Below are 15421 nucleotides of genomic sequence, written 5' to 3' on the forward strand. Positions count from 1 at the left end.
AACCACGCGACCGAGAGAACGCTCCGCATTGTTGACTGCTATTTCAATCACTTCTCGATGAAACCGCCAACCGTCGAAGCGATTCAGTGATACACTCATTTTACGCAGAACGTGTTCAACTTTTGTCAGCCTTATACTACGGAGGTGAGACAGCCGAGAGAGCTCGACCGTGTAGTTATCACTCCAGAGGTCGCGAGTTTAATTCCCGTTTAGAACTTTTTTATGTTCATCTAGTTTGGTAGCTAACTATAGCTCATTTTCAAACCAGCATCAATGTAATTTCAAGATCGCACATAAGGCCGGAACAAATTTAAATTTTTTCTTTTGTCACCCCCCCCCTTCAAATTTTTCAAAAAGTCAGAGGGGGGAAATAAATAAAATGTTTTATTTTCAGTGATGATTTCCATTATTTTTTCGTGATTTTTGCTAGTTTTAAATCTGTTAATGCTTATAAGTTTTTGTTGAATATTTTTCTTTTAAAATTATGTACCACGCAACGTAACTCAACAATTTTCTTTTAAAATTATATTTACGCTATTTTTACCTTAAAGGTAAGTTTGCACTTCAACAGAAAAGTAATCGTCTATCTCGATGCGTGGGAAATTTCTTGCAAGAAATTCTCAAGAAAACATTTTTCTTTGATCACAGTACGCTGTTGAAAAGAAATGCTAATTCAAATGGAGCTCGCTGTATAAAATTTCTTGACCATTTCACGTGCAGAACTTTTTACTTTTCTTGAGCTGAACAGCATAATTAGCTTAACAGTTTAGCCTTGCAGAATGAAATATTTCAGTGATTTTCTATAAACCTTCAAAGAACGTCTTGTCAAATCTATAAATATTGAAAGCGTAATCATCATCCACAAGCTGCGTATCGAATGTGTAACTAGTCTAGTAATAGTCTTCGTTGCGTTGTGTAAACTTTATGAATTTATTTTTCGTTAAAGAATAAAATAATTTTTATAAGGAAAAATGCTTCATAAATATAATGTGGATGAATGTACATTAATTGTCATCAAAGCTGCTTTTCAGAACACATTATCTCACATTCGCTAACGTTTCCAAAGAACTTCACATAAGTGGGCGTGGAAAGGCAATACATTGCCAGTTTTCTTCAAATCTAGTGAAATATTTTTACAATCACAAGGAAATAACATACATGTAATATCAAATTAAAACAATCTAAGTTTAATTTCAAGTGCAGTTGTTTCTAAGTGCAACATTTTCGCACTTTTCCCAAAATTGTCACTAGTTGAAACACAATTTTAAAGTTGTTTTTGTTGATTTTATCAATTTAGAATTCTCTCTCACCAAAACAAGACTTTGGGTGCAAAACTTAGAGATTGTTGTTACTAAAATTCTAATTATGAAAAATGTAATACGATCAATGTTATGAAAAATAGAAAAAAACGTGATAATAGTTTAAAACATTTTGATTGGCGGGTATACGCTGCAAAATATAGTTTTGCAGCATATGAGAATAAAAAATGATAAATTTACCTGAATTTCCATTTTATTATTTATTATCCCCCCCCCTCGACTCATTTTGATGGAAAGTGACAAAAGAAGATTTTAAGATTTGTTCCGGCCTAAATTTCTGTCATATATGATAGAGTCCTTTTGTTACAGGGTGTCCGCAAATTATCCGAACAGCAAAATATTGGAAAGATGATCTCGCATGGAAAACAATGAAAAATCAATATCCATGTACCTTTTATAATATATCTAAAGGATAACACAAAATACAACTTTAAAAAATTTCAAAATGATTACTTGTTACTGAGATAGGCAAATTTAAATTTTTCGGAGACGTTTTTCCTGAGGGCCGCTAGTCATACTGGAGATGTGTTATCCCTGAAACCTAAAGGAGATGAACCCAAATGTCCTATTATTATTTGAAGCAATCTACAGGTTAGTGGCTTCAAGTTAGACTGGAAATAAAAAATTGTACGGTTCAAGTCCAGTGAGTTCTATGGACATTTCTCTTCCGTCATAAAGCTCGGAAAACAGCTCCCTTTAAGACACATCAATACATATGGGTTGGTTTTGCAATTATTAAAAATCGGAAATGTGTCAAACTTACTTCTTATGAATATAATAAGCCAATGTTTAAAACCATGCAAGAATATTGAATTTCTTATGCTTGATTGTATAGAGCCATGTCTTCAAAATTTGTACGGATAATTTGCGGACACCCTGTACATTCGACTCGCTATAATTTTACAGGTTTCGTTCGTACTGTGTAAGCTGTACCAGTGCGTCAAGTTTGGAGAATTGAAACCAGCAGAGTGAATGGACCTTGTGAACCGTCATCAGCTTTGCTTGAACTGTCTCCACCCGGGGCATCCGAGAGAATATTGCGAACATCTAACCGGCTTCCGTCATTGTGGTCAACGTCACCACTCCTTGCTCCATGTTGTGTTTGGCCCACCAGTGCAGCGCAAGTAATGCAGAAAAAAATCGTTTCCCATTTGATCATTGTATGACCTTTTGAAATCTGGCTAAACTAAATTGAAACCATTTTATTTTTGAAATTTGTTGAAATACATTTGTTTGAATTTCCTAACAATTGTTCTTTGTTATGGATCGCAATGAATCCCAGCCTATTAAACTTTCAACACAAAAGAGGTTACCCAGTAACTTATGATCATTTCTTGGATCAATTGTGAGCGTGGCCGAATTGATGTCACTACCTTCTGCTGAACCGAACCATCGTGATAATCGTTCCTCCAACTGAATTGTCGTGTCCCATATCGATATCTCCACCAGGTGGGAGTTCCGTCCACTATTTCAAGTGGAATTTGTCAATTTTGGATAGGCAAGACATGGCTTGCAGTAACGGTTGCAATCATCGATCGCTCCTTTGTTTTGGAGTTCCGCCATTCGTAAAAGTGGACCTTGCTGATGCCCATCGTTGGCAAGAAGCACTCGCGAGATAGGTACTTTAGGGTATGTTCGAACACGCAGAGCAAATCAAATACAGTCCAAGTAGCATCCCAAAAAGTGTACCTGTGGGGTGTGTGTCCGTTTGTTACACGGACCAGTCTTTAACATGGGCCAGCCTAAGCGATTACTGACTGGTCGTATTGACACATATCCTCAAGACGCTGACATGCCCCAGTCAGTCAGCAGTAGGTGTTCGGCAATGGAACTCCATTCGCCATAGACCCTGCATGTTGGGTGTTTGCTAGCAGTATTCAAGAGTTGCACAGTACCGTGGGTAATTTGGAAAACCATAGGGGCGCATGGGACAAATACGATATCCAGTGAATCAAGATCGATACCGTCGGGTTGCAGTGCAACATTCCTTACACATATTCAAGTGATGCAGCTATCAAAGCGCAGAGGAGGTAGCACAATCAAGACTTAAGAAGAACATCGAGAGCCAAGTCTTCAAACGGCAGAAATGAGTATATCCTGTTTAATCGATCCAGTTTCCAGGGCTGCAAACACGTGCAGCACTTCCAACGTTACCGGAATGAACAAAAATCCCTCAACCATCAGATCATCTTGAAATCTACAGTCAAGTGCTCCTAATTATTACATATGTGAACTGATTTGATTCAGCAACAAGATTTGATTCTTACGATGAATAAAGACTACAATAGACCGTTAAGTGAGAACCACAGAGCCTAAACCCCATGTGCTCCCCAGATAACCGGGTTAGGTGAAAGTTTCTAGCTTTGCTATAAGTGCGAAAATTCTCAAAAAATAAAAGACCTCACTCCGGAAGCACTGATGATAATAAAGACACTTTTTTACGCGCAGCTCGAACGCGAGTAAGCCAGCCAGGACGTCAAAATCATCGTAGCACCTACTTCCAGCACAGCCCTCCATACCCATACACCTGGAGATCCCCACAGCTCACAGAATCACAAATTGACTTCTCCGACATTATCAACATCAGGACCATCGACTCTGGTAATGGTAAAACTGCGCCCAAAACTATCCGTCGTTAACAACGGCCGCCCGGTATGACCTAGAGCGGCTTAAGCAACTGGATGTTGCAACTGCGTACGCACAGCACACAGGCTGCATTTTCGAAAGTTGGTGAGCTGGATGAAGCCCCTCTTGAGGACTTCTGGAGCACAGTGAAAGCAGCCATCAATAATGTGGCTGAGAGTAACGTCGGGTACGTGAGACGGAGTAGACGGAACGATTGGTTCGACGAGGAATGTAGGCAGAGTCTGGAGGAGTAGAATGTAGTGCGGGCTGTCATGCTGCAGCAGAACGTGGAACGTTGTAGACGGAAACGGCAACAGCAGACCCGTCTCATTAGGACAAAAAAAAAAACGCCGCCTGGACGAGACGGAGTGCAATGGTTGGAACAGCTGTGTCGATCTCAAGAAACACGGAAGTTCTATCAAAAGCTTAACGTATCCCGCAACGGTTTCGTGCCACGAGCCGACATGTGCAGGTATAAGGATTGGATCATCTTGAAGGACGAGCTTGAGGTGATTGAACGGTGGAAGCAGTACCTCGAAGAATACCTGAATGGCGCAGAGAACACAGGCACAGAAGGTCAGGACAGCGAAGGCGATGGCTACGTCAGCACAGCGGACAGTGGAAGCCTACCAGCACCCACGATGGGCGAAGTTAAGGATGCCATTCAACAACTCAAGAAAAACAAGGCAGCTGACAAGGATGGTATCGAAGTCGAACTCATCAAGATGGGCCCGGAAAGTTGGCCGCTTGTCTGCATCGGCTCATAGTCAGAATCTGGGAAACGGAACAGCTACCGGAGGAGTGGAAGCAAGGCGTTATATGCCCTATCTACAAAAAGGGCGACAAACTGGAGTGTTAAAATTATCGTGCAATCACTATCCTAAACGCCGCCTACAAAGTGCTATCCTACATTCTCTTCCGTCGTCTATCACCCATAGCAACCGGTTTCTTGGGAAGTTATCAAGCAGGTTTCATCGTCTATCACCCATAGCAACCGGTTTCTTGGGAAGTTATCAAGCAGGTTTCATCGACGGCCGCTCAACAACGGATCAGATCATTTCCGTGCGGCAAATCCTCCAGATATGCCGTGAGTACCAAGACGGCATACGATAGTATTTACCGTGTAGAGCTATGGAAGATCATGGATGCAAACAGCATTCTCGGGAAGCTCACAAGATTGATTAGAGCAACGATGGAAGGTGTGCAAAACTGCGTGAAGATCTCGGGCAAACAATCTAGTTCGTGCGAATCTTGCCGGGGACTACAACAAGGTGATGGACTTCCTTGCCTGTTGTTCAACATCGCGCTTAAAGGTGTCATGCGGAGAGCCGGACAATTTTTACGAGATCCGAAGGATTTGTTTGCTTCGCGGAAGACATGGATGTTATTGGGAGAAAATTCAAAAAGGTGACAGGTTTGTTCACCCGCCTTAAACGCGAAACAACATGAGTCGGGCTAATGGTGAATGGGACGAAAACAAAGTACATGCTGGTTGGCGGAACTGAGCGCAACCAGACCCACCTAGGAAGCAATGTCACGATAGACGGGATTACCTTCGAGGTGGTTGATGCGGGAGAAGGCGCATCATCAGTGGAAGTCGTGTCTACTATGGGCTCCAGTAGAAACTGCGGTCAAGAAAGATTCACCCCCGTACCAAATGCACGATGACGAATTCCATCCAGAATGAGTCGAAAAAAATAAAAATCTTGTTCGATAGTCTTCGATTTAGATTAAAATTTGCACATGTTTTTGGTATGGTAGAATATGTGTTTTCCATAGAAAAATTGATTATTTTGACTTAAGAATAACTTTTGAAAATTGTCTATAAGTTTTTGCATGCTACTTATTTGAATAACTCCGAAACTGTTGATTTTAGAGACAAATGTTTTATGAAGAAGTTGTAGTGAACCGTTTGGACTATAAGAAAAAAAAACACTGAAAAAATATATTATTATATTTATAAAAAAATCAAATATAAAACCTAAATTTTAAATTACACAAAACCCCCTTTTAAACATTTTTAAATATTCACCATAGAATTTTGATAGTTGACAGATGTTTGGGACAAAGTTTCATGATGGAGAAATTTGTTTTTCTAACAACAACTTTTGGTCGATTTTCAAAACTTTGATTTTTTGTTAAAATAAATACGTTCTCCACCAAGGAAAAAAGGTAAGTGGAAATATGGTGGATATGGTCTTTACTCTCGAAAGCGTATTATTATTAATGGGGAAACGCGAATAACTTATGAAAATGGCCTATTTTAATATATAAACAATATTTTTTGCATTAAACTTGATATAATTCGAAAATGGATACTTCTAGAGAAATTGTTCATATAATCATTTTGGTTTTAAATCATTTCAAGATGCTTACTGTATTATCAGAACGTATTTTTTTTTTGACAAAAATCAAATCGAGCAAAAGTTGTTCTAAGAAAAACTTTTTTTTATTAAAAATTTCTCCATCATGAAACTTGGTCTCAAACATCTGTTAATCATCAAGATGCTATGATGAAAATTTTAAAAACTATTAAAAATGGGGTTTTGTGTAATTTAAAATTAAAGTTTAATTTTTGAATTTTTTTATGAATAAACGTAAAATATATTTTCAGTTTGTATTTTTTTTTGTCTTGTAGGCCAAACGGTTCACTACAACTTCTTCGTAGAACATTTTTCTCTAAAATCTACAGTTTCGAAGTTAGAATTTTGCAAATAAGTTGCATGCAAAAATTTATAAGCAATTTTCAAAAATTATTCTCGAGTCAAAATGATCGATTTTTCTATGAAAAACACTTGATGTACCATACCGAAAACATGTGCAAAATTTACTGTAAATCGAAGATGGTCGAGCTCTGTGACTGAACGATTTGACATGGAATTCGTCTGATGTACAAAACGTTCATAAGACCGGTCTGTTGGTGGTATTGAACTAGGTAGGGTGCAGAACCACTTGGGCACTTCCATGATTCACATTGGCATGGGGGGTTTTTCTCAGCCGAATTGTCTGGAACTTTGCACTAAGAAGCGCATAAGTGCGACGCATATTGTGGCCAAATATGAGATCTGTAGCTTTCAAAAAACCCCACTGCCGAAGTGAATCAAAAGTGCCAAGAATAGGAAGCGGTCACTACTATTGAAAAATTTCATTTTTATATGAAAATCAATCATGTATTATTTATGTATTACAATCCCTGATTTAGTTATCAGCTTGGTGTTCGTAAAATATGCTTGAGATATTAATTGAGGTATTTTATCTGTTATGCAGGGCTCATTCGTACCTCATTCAGGTTGTAAGTATTGGAAATTATCTGGTATGGAATACCTCAGTTTGGTATTCAGTAATTATTTTCTTCTGCTCGGGAAGCGGCCACAAACCGAGTATTATGGCGTGACATTGTTGATTCAGTGTTATCTGTTTAGATGTTAACTAAATAAATGAAATGAATAATAGCAGTTGGGCGGAAAGTAGCGCAATGCAACTCAACTCAAATCCGAGGTTGGAAAACAGCGCGCTTCGACGACGAAGTTACTGAAGCTCTGAGGCGCTGTCGACTCCGTCATTAGTGCATTGATGGCGATATACTATGGATATCACTGGTGGGTTAAGTTTAGCCTTCTTCTTCTTCTTTCTGGCGTTACGTCCCCACTGGAACAGAGCCTGCTTCTCAGCTTAGTGTCCAATGAGCACTTCCACAGTTATTAACTGAGAGCTTACTATGCCAATGACCATTTTTTTGCATGTGTGTATCGTGTGGCAGGTACGAAGATACTCTATGCCCTGGGAAGTCGAGAAAATTTCCAACCCGAAAAGATCCTCGACCGGTGGGATTCGAACCCACGACCCTCAGCTTGGTCTTGCTGAATAGCTGCGCGTTTACCGCTACGGCTATCTGGGCCCCTAAGTTTAGCCTTAAATTAAGCAAATAAAATGAGGATTTATTAATACAATATTCTTGATAATGCTGCAGATTGATTGAAACTGTGTGTTGGTCACTGAAAAGCATTAATAGCGTGGAGAATTACCACGTGATCACTCATTCTGCAGTGATTATGATCTAGAGTGCGATGTCGCATCACTGCTGTTGGTTGTCAGATCAAAGTGATATTGATAGTTCGCAACTGATATTGATAGTTTTAGTACATCAGTCATCAACTGTTATGACCGATATTGTGGAACTCTGCATGTCGAGAAAAGCCCCTCCCAGAGAGAACAGGCCGCCGGTTTATTGGTAATGCCAATCAATTGCAAATCTTCGGGCTAGACGAGGATTGCAATGTTCACACACAGAAGCACAAAGAGAAGCGCGGTGCAGCTGGCAAGAGAGGCAAAGTTAGCTTCTTCTTCTTCTTTGCATTTATGTCCTCACAGGGACAGAGTCTGCTTCTCAGCTTAGTGTTCTTATGAGCACTTCCACAGTTATTAACTGAGAGCATTCTTTGCCAAATTGCCATTTGCATTTGCATTCGTATATCGTGTGGCAGGTACGACTATACTCTATGCCCAGGGAAGTCAAGGAAATTTCCATTACGCAAAGATCCTGGACCGACCGGGAATCGAACCCAGACACCTTCAGCATGGCTTTGCTTTGTACCCGCGGACTCTAACCACTCGGCTAAGGAAGGCCCCAGGCAAAGTTAGCTCTCTAAAAGGAAATCAAGAGTCGGAAACGGGCATGCTTTGATAGTCTATGCCAGAGTGCGAACTTCAAATAAGACCAAAAGGGCCATAGCACCCCAAAAGAAGTCGCCCGAGTTTCTGCGATCAATGGCAGGCTGCTGTGGTCTGGCCAGATTGCACGAATGCTAGCAGATCGACAAGCAAAAAAAAACATGCATTCGGCAGATAACCCGGATAAGGCCATCAACTTCATGATAGGCAGCTCATACGTTCACTTCTTGAAGTTATGGGGTACCTGAAACCATTTAAGCGACTGGAAGTGATCGGAAGCGATCGGCTTTATCTATTCGGCGTGGATTGAACGTGGCAAATTGTGGCCTATTTATGTATCAAATAAATTCAAATAGTAAAACATTGGTTTAAAAATCACTTTCCTTAGCAGACTACAACAGGCACGTCTCTATTTGTGAGAGACATTTTGCTCATCCAAAACTAGATTGTTCATAAGCTTAATACCTACCTTTAGTTTTGACAACAGTTTTAAAAGGCCAAATTGCTTGACGGACATAAAAATTTTACAATTTTTGTTTGGCATTTGTAATATCATTATGAACGAGTGATCACCAAATTGCTATTCTCTGAAAGGATTTGTACGGTCATCGGGAAGACTTTGTATGGCCCATGAGCGAGTTTTGAAAAATGGTGTGATGTGGTCCGCATGCTGTAAGTTGCTTATAGTAACCGATTGTTTAAGAAATTATGTTTTGACCACTTGTCAATTCAAAGCAGGAAAAATTTGTTAGGGATCGTTCAAATATTACATAACATAACATGGAAGGGATGGGGTCTTACCGTCCATACAATAAATTTAAATTTCCCATACTTCAGGGAGGGAGGGAGTTTAAATTGGCAAATTTCTTCGTTACGTAATATTTGAATCATCCCTTAGATATTTGCAATGATCTTTAATATATGGGAAATTGACTGTAGTTATAAGCTTGAAATCAATCTGAGATCATATTCAGCTTTTAACTAGCAGTACATTTTCTTTTGCGGATTTGAACACTTTTTTTCTCACAGTCTCCACCAGATGTCTAAGTTTCAATCAGATAAGCTTATTGGATGGAGCTGAATAGCTTTTTACGAGCGCTAATATCACCAAAAATTAGCCCACTTTTACAAAAAAGGAATCTAGTGATCTGACGTTCCACTTGGGTCGCTTGATATTGACTTATCCACCGGTGCACTAAATTTACTCAGTCCAAGAATTGTGACACTTGATTGAAACACGTGGGGAGCATTGAGAAGCCAGAAGCGTGACCCGCTAAAGTGTCAAAATTCTTGAACCGAGTGAATTTATCACACGGTGGACAAGTCAATTGACCGGACCCAAGCCAAACGTCAATATGTTGGATCCCTACCAGAAAGTAAGCTAAATTTTGGCGGCCATTACCACTTTTAAAAAGCTGGATAGTTCATCAAATGGACTTATCCACGGTTTTCTTTTCTTGTCGATTTTTTCCGATCTAAATATGTTTACATAAAATGACATTCGCACCAACACGAATGTTTACCGGATGAACAATGCGTGGATGAATGTGCAACGAAATCTTTTATTTTTCTGTATACATCGCCCGCAGTAAAGGTTTTCTTCTTGCTGGAAGTTGCAGCGTGACGTCATCGTATATAAGTTCATAGGCTTATTTGATTGAAACTTAGATCTCTGGTGGTGAGTATGAGAAAAAGTGTTCAAATTCGCTTAGAAAAAAAATCTGCAAATAAAAAAATTATCACTTTTCGGCTGAATTCGATCTTATTGAAAGCCGTTCAAATTAAAAGACAAGGACACCGTCTCCAAGCTGCACAAACTGTAATTTAACACTAGACAACGGACAAGCATTCTCCAGTGGCACAGCCGAGAAACATTCCTGACGAAAAGTTTCGATGGCTGAAGCCGGAATCGAACCCACACCCCATGATACGATGCGCTTAAATGCCTGATGGCACTAACCACACGGCCACGAGGCCCAAAATATTTTATTTTATTTTATGTTATGGCCAGCGCTTTCTTTTAAAGGCATAAAAGCGATCCTCAAAATCAGTTAGGCTGAATTGTAAGTATTTTTTATGGATTATTGCGATTTTTTTCACCACTTAGACTTTAGTGATTTGAATTTGGTCTTTCTCAGATTTCGCCTTCGATTTCGCTGCCCCTTTTCGATCACCGCCGCCCATGCAACTATCCAGATGTTCATGACCGTTTTCTCCGGCCGGCTCAATGTTTACCATTTTTTCTTTGTTCTCGACTCACCAGCTGGTCTTGTGTACACAACAAAACCAGCTGATTCTCCGATGTTTACAATCATCGTCATTGTGCTCATGCTCCAGCTGATCGTGTTGTCGTGTCAAAACCAGCTGCACTGAAATGAATTTTATTGTAGAAACTACTGAATCCATGGTAAAATTAAGAACTGCACTAACGATTTTCAACCGACTACATTAATCTGTTAACTCTACCAAAACATAGTCAACATCACAAGAAAATTTCTTCTGTTGATTTAACCAGAGTTGTAGTATTTTTGACTAGAAATATTCTAGATTTGAGAAGTTTAGCATCATACTTTAGACCACACTGTGTTATACGGTGGGTGTCACGGACTGAAATACAATGCTTTGTAGTGGATGCTACTATGGACATAGTCAAATTTACAGCACTGCTCAGTGATTTTCACCAGATTATAGTAAACTCAACAGATTTTTGTAGTCGGTTGAAAATTGTTGGTGCAGTTCTTAATTCTACCATGGATTCCGTAGATTATACAACAAAATTTGTTTGCGTGTGGTAGTGGCTGAAATCAAGGATGAAAGGTAAATGGTGTTCGAAAATGTACCATCAGAACATTATTGGCAGCTTCTCAATTTCGTCAAGAAAGTCTAATCATTCGTGAAAATTACAATACTTTCCCGCAAAACAAAGCACTAACAGGCAGGCTTGACAATACTACTCAACATCATCAGAGTTCGGTGACATACTCTAGTGCAGCGTGCTGCCTTTGCCTCTTTGCGAGGGAGCGAAAAAATGCTAAGCAGAGAGGCAACGAAAATTGAGCGAGGAAGATGTAGCACAAAACACACCAGAGTAAAATAACATCAAAAAAGAATGCTCTCGCAAGTCCCCGAGGACTGCTTTGTTCGGGCTGGGTGCTCAAGAGTACTTTTGAAGCGTGAGCATCCCAACAAGAGGAAGAGAGTACCAGAAAAAATCCTCGCATTTTTTTGCACTCTCATTCAAATCCTTCGAGTCAATTTTTTCTCCTCAGAAATACGGCAAAATTGCCTCCTCTTTGCATCGGAGAGGAGTTTCTATCAAGCCTGCTAACAGGTCATTTAATCTTTTCACCGAACGAATTGGTGCGCTCTTATGTTCATTTGGTGCTTAAACTTGGTGATTTTATTAAATTCATTTCCATTGGCAGACGAAAATATCAGACTCGCCCTTATTTCATTTCATTCCATTCGTTGTTATGCATCCGTCAATAACGAAACAAAATTCCGATCTGCCATAGTGAAAAATCGTGCCGGCAGCGGTGGATGGCCCCATTGTTTACGTTGCAAGTAGGTACGTGAAAATTGCGTTATCTGTCACTTCGCGGGGGGGTTGGCAACAACGAGTTAACAGAACTGCTGCTGCTGTTGGTGCCGCGCTATGGAGGAGCTCATCAAGATGACTTAAATTGGAAGTGAGAAAGGTTTTTTTTGCCCTCTTTCGGAAAATTTATAAATTTATTTATTTATTGTTACACTCCGTTTTTACTCCAGTCTTTTAGCTAGGTACGTTGCTACGCTGGAGATGGAAGCACTCAACTCGACGCTTCTGCCGGAGCATCCGCGCACACGATAGAACAAGTTGTAAACTAATAAAACTGAACTAGCATTTTGGGATGGGTTATCGTTGATTAAAAGCCAGAACACGGTGCGTGTTTCATCTGGTGGAACAGCAAAGTTGGTGCCGTTCTGGAGGTGTAATCGAGTTAAACGCAATTAAGCAGGTGGATAGCTGCAACGAAGTGGATTACATTATATTGTGGGACTCTGCCAGAGCGAGAGCCGAGGAAGGACAGTTCAACAGAATGGGAACCCAATTATGCAGTTATTAATTCATCAACCTGGTACCGTAACGATGATTGATCGCCGTAGCGATGATATTTTTTTTTGTTATCCATCGCTCTTTATGATGCTCTTTCCAGAAATAACAATTTCCGTTGAAGTGGCCCTATCCTGAGTCATCCCGAGACGGCTAGAGCTCCATTTGCATAGATAAAATAAACAATCAAATTACAGCGAGAAAGCATAATCTGCCCGATGGGACGGCAGACAGGAATCATCTTTATTTTCATTCCCTCTCAAGGCTAAGTCAAGCGTTGTGAAATTCTAGCATCTCAGCCTAAAAGAAAAAATTCAAAGGGAAGTTCATTCCACAGTTTGCTTACAGTGGAAGAAGCAAAGATTATGCATCGAAAAGACTGGCAACTCTCGGCTAAGAAGTTCAGATCCTAGAAATGAAGGAAATGTAACGATTTCGCCATTCCTCTAAAACATGCTGTCTCCATTTATAGGCAACTCCCAGAAGAGACCATCGCTGAAGAACGCGATTCGGGGTCACGAGCACGACGATCCAAAACTGGGAAACGATGACAGGCAGGAAAACGAAAACACAGAGATAAAAAAAAGTTCAAAACCATATTCCGATCCAGTCAAGTGGAAAATAAATGTTTTTCATTGATTTTTATTCGCTTCCGCTATTGATATCTCAATCGACAATTGAACTGGCATTGGAATTCAGTTCCCAGTGGGAATCGTTGCTGGATGATGGGCTCGGATTAAGGATGTTATTTCAAGCAAAATTCCAATTTGCATTCTGTAGTAGCCAGCACCAAGCAGTCAATTTCCGTGACTATCAATACGGATGCTCAACTGGAAAGGTATTGATTTTTAGTCGATTGTCTTCAGATGATTTGTGATGAAGTGGGTCATTGTCGAACTGCATAGTATCTTGCTACTGAGTTGTTTTCAGCTATTATCAAGAACACAAGGTATACGATGTATAGAATAGTGAAAAAAGAAGTGTTCGATATATGAGACATGATGGGCACAGAGCTCGGCATTTGAAACAAAATTTCAGTTTGATACTTTCCGGTAAAAATAAAAGTAAAGAGTAAAAGTTATACCCATTAGATGAATTTCCAGTTTTGACCTTAATTGTTGAGAACATGAATCAAAGCGGTATGTAGATCTTAGAACCTGCATTATTGGAAGTTCTTGGATGACTCAGAACATATTTTAAATTTCCTGATTGGGATTTTGCTTGAAACCCGTAAAGGAATTTTGTTTGAATTCTAGGGTGGCATTCTAATAGAATCCTAGCAGGATTCTTACCATGATAATTATAATTCCCAAAGCGGCATTCTGTTCGAATCCCATAGTAGAATTTCGTTGGATTTCCAGAGTTGGATTCTGTTTAAGTTCTAGTGTGGGATTCTGTTCGAATCACAGAGTGAGATTTTGTTCAAATCCATTCAAATGAGTTGGATTCTGTTCGAATTCCAGAGTGAGTTTGAATCTCAGAGTGGAATTTTGTTGGAATCCCAGAGTAAGATTCTGTTAGAAGCCTAGAGTGGGTTTTTGTTTGAATCCCAGAGTGGGATTCTATTTAAATCCAAGAGTGATTTATTTTTTAATCACAGAGTGGAATACTGTTTGAATGTCAGCGTGGGATTCTGTTTGAATCTCAGAGTGGAATTCTGTTCGTTTCCCAGAGTGGGATTCTGATCGAACCCTAGAGTAGGATTCTGTTCGAATGCCAGAGTAAGATTCTGTTCTTACCCCTAAGCAGTGGTGGAAAAGTTCGCATGACGAAGTAGCTCACGAGTTAATACCAACGCATAACAAACTTCACATACTCGCGAACTGGCTAGGTGTGAGTGAGTCCGCACCCGCCTGCTCGGGAGAATATGTCAAAAGAAGTAGCAACAAACTCGGGAACTTTTACTCGCGAGTAACCGGGCAAAATTTGATTTATTATGGTTTTGACAGACAAATTAATTGTATAACCATCAAATCGACAGTAAACTAATAGTTTGTAGTCAAAAACCCTTGGAAACCATAAATCTTGGAGGGGAAGCAGCTTTTTCCCCAAAAGCACAATGTGACTCTGAGCTGCTCCGATCACGTTCGCGAATCACTTTTAGCTTCGGTTACTCGGGAGCGCGACGGATGCGAGTAAACCAGCGCTCTGATGCTCGGGAGCGTTTGGTTTTGTTTTTGTTCCAGTTCAGCAGAAATGTCGCCACTTTCCATCACTGTCCCTAAGTGAGATTCTGTTCGAATTCCAGAGTAGGTTTCTGTTCGAATCTCAGAGTGCGATTCCGTTCTAACCCCAGAGAAAGATTTCTTTTGAATCCCAAATTAAGATTACATTAGAATCCATTCAAAAATGATAACAATACTTATATTATACAAAATTAAATTAATTTGATTTTCAACACCACATTTAGGAACAACTGCGCACTCTTCCACGTCTTCAGATTGTCAAACTGTTCACCCGCCTTGAAAATGTTATTACTTATCTGGTTCAGCTCCACCGCTCCAAATGAGGAAAGTCATGACTCTCACGCTCGAAGCAACAACCAAACAATTTCCTTATTGATTGCATTTTTGCCCCTTTTCTGCTCTCGGTTCTCCACCCACCCAAAACCATTCCCTTTCGCGCACATTACCGACCGTATTGGAACAGTTTTCCTCATCTGCAGATACCTCCAACCGTTACTTGGAAAGCTCTGCCGAACTACCAACTTATA

The 15421-nt window shown here is 39.9% G+C and overlaps 1 protein-coding gene and 1 long non-coding RNA gene across 2 annotated transcripts in view; one reads left to right on the forward strand and one right to left on the reverse strand.

Annotated features, from left to right (window-relative positions):
- The window catches only part of LOC110676975 (ras guanine nucleotide exchange factor V), a 271444-nt gene that overhangs the window by 102835 nt on the left and 153188 nt on the right, over positions 1-15421 (reverse strand). The gene's annotated exons all lie outside the window — the stretch shown is intronic.
- Positions 12226-13405, forward strand: LOC110676978. Its single transcript, XR_002500868.1, has 3 exons — positions 12226-12304; positions 12384-12733; positions 12812-13405. It is a non-coding gene; the product is annotated as an uncharacterized LOC110676978 (long non-coding RNA).

The sequence above is a fragment of the Aedes aegypti genome, chromosome 1 (genome assembly GCF_002204515.2).
Source record: "Aedes aegypti strain LVP_AGWG chromosome 1, AaegL5.0 Primary Assembly, whole genome shotgun sequence".
In the NCBI taxonomy this organism is placed as follows: domain Eukaryota; kingdom Metazoa; phylum Arthropoda; class Insecta; order Diptera; family Culicidae; genus Aedes; species Aedes aegypti.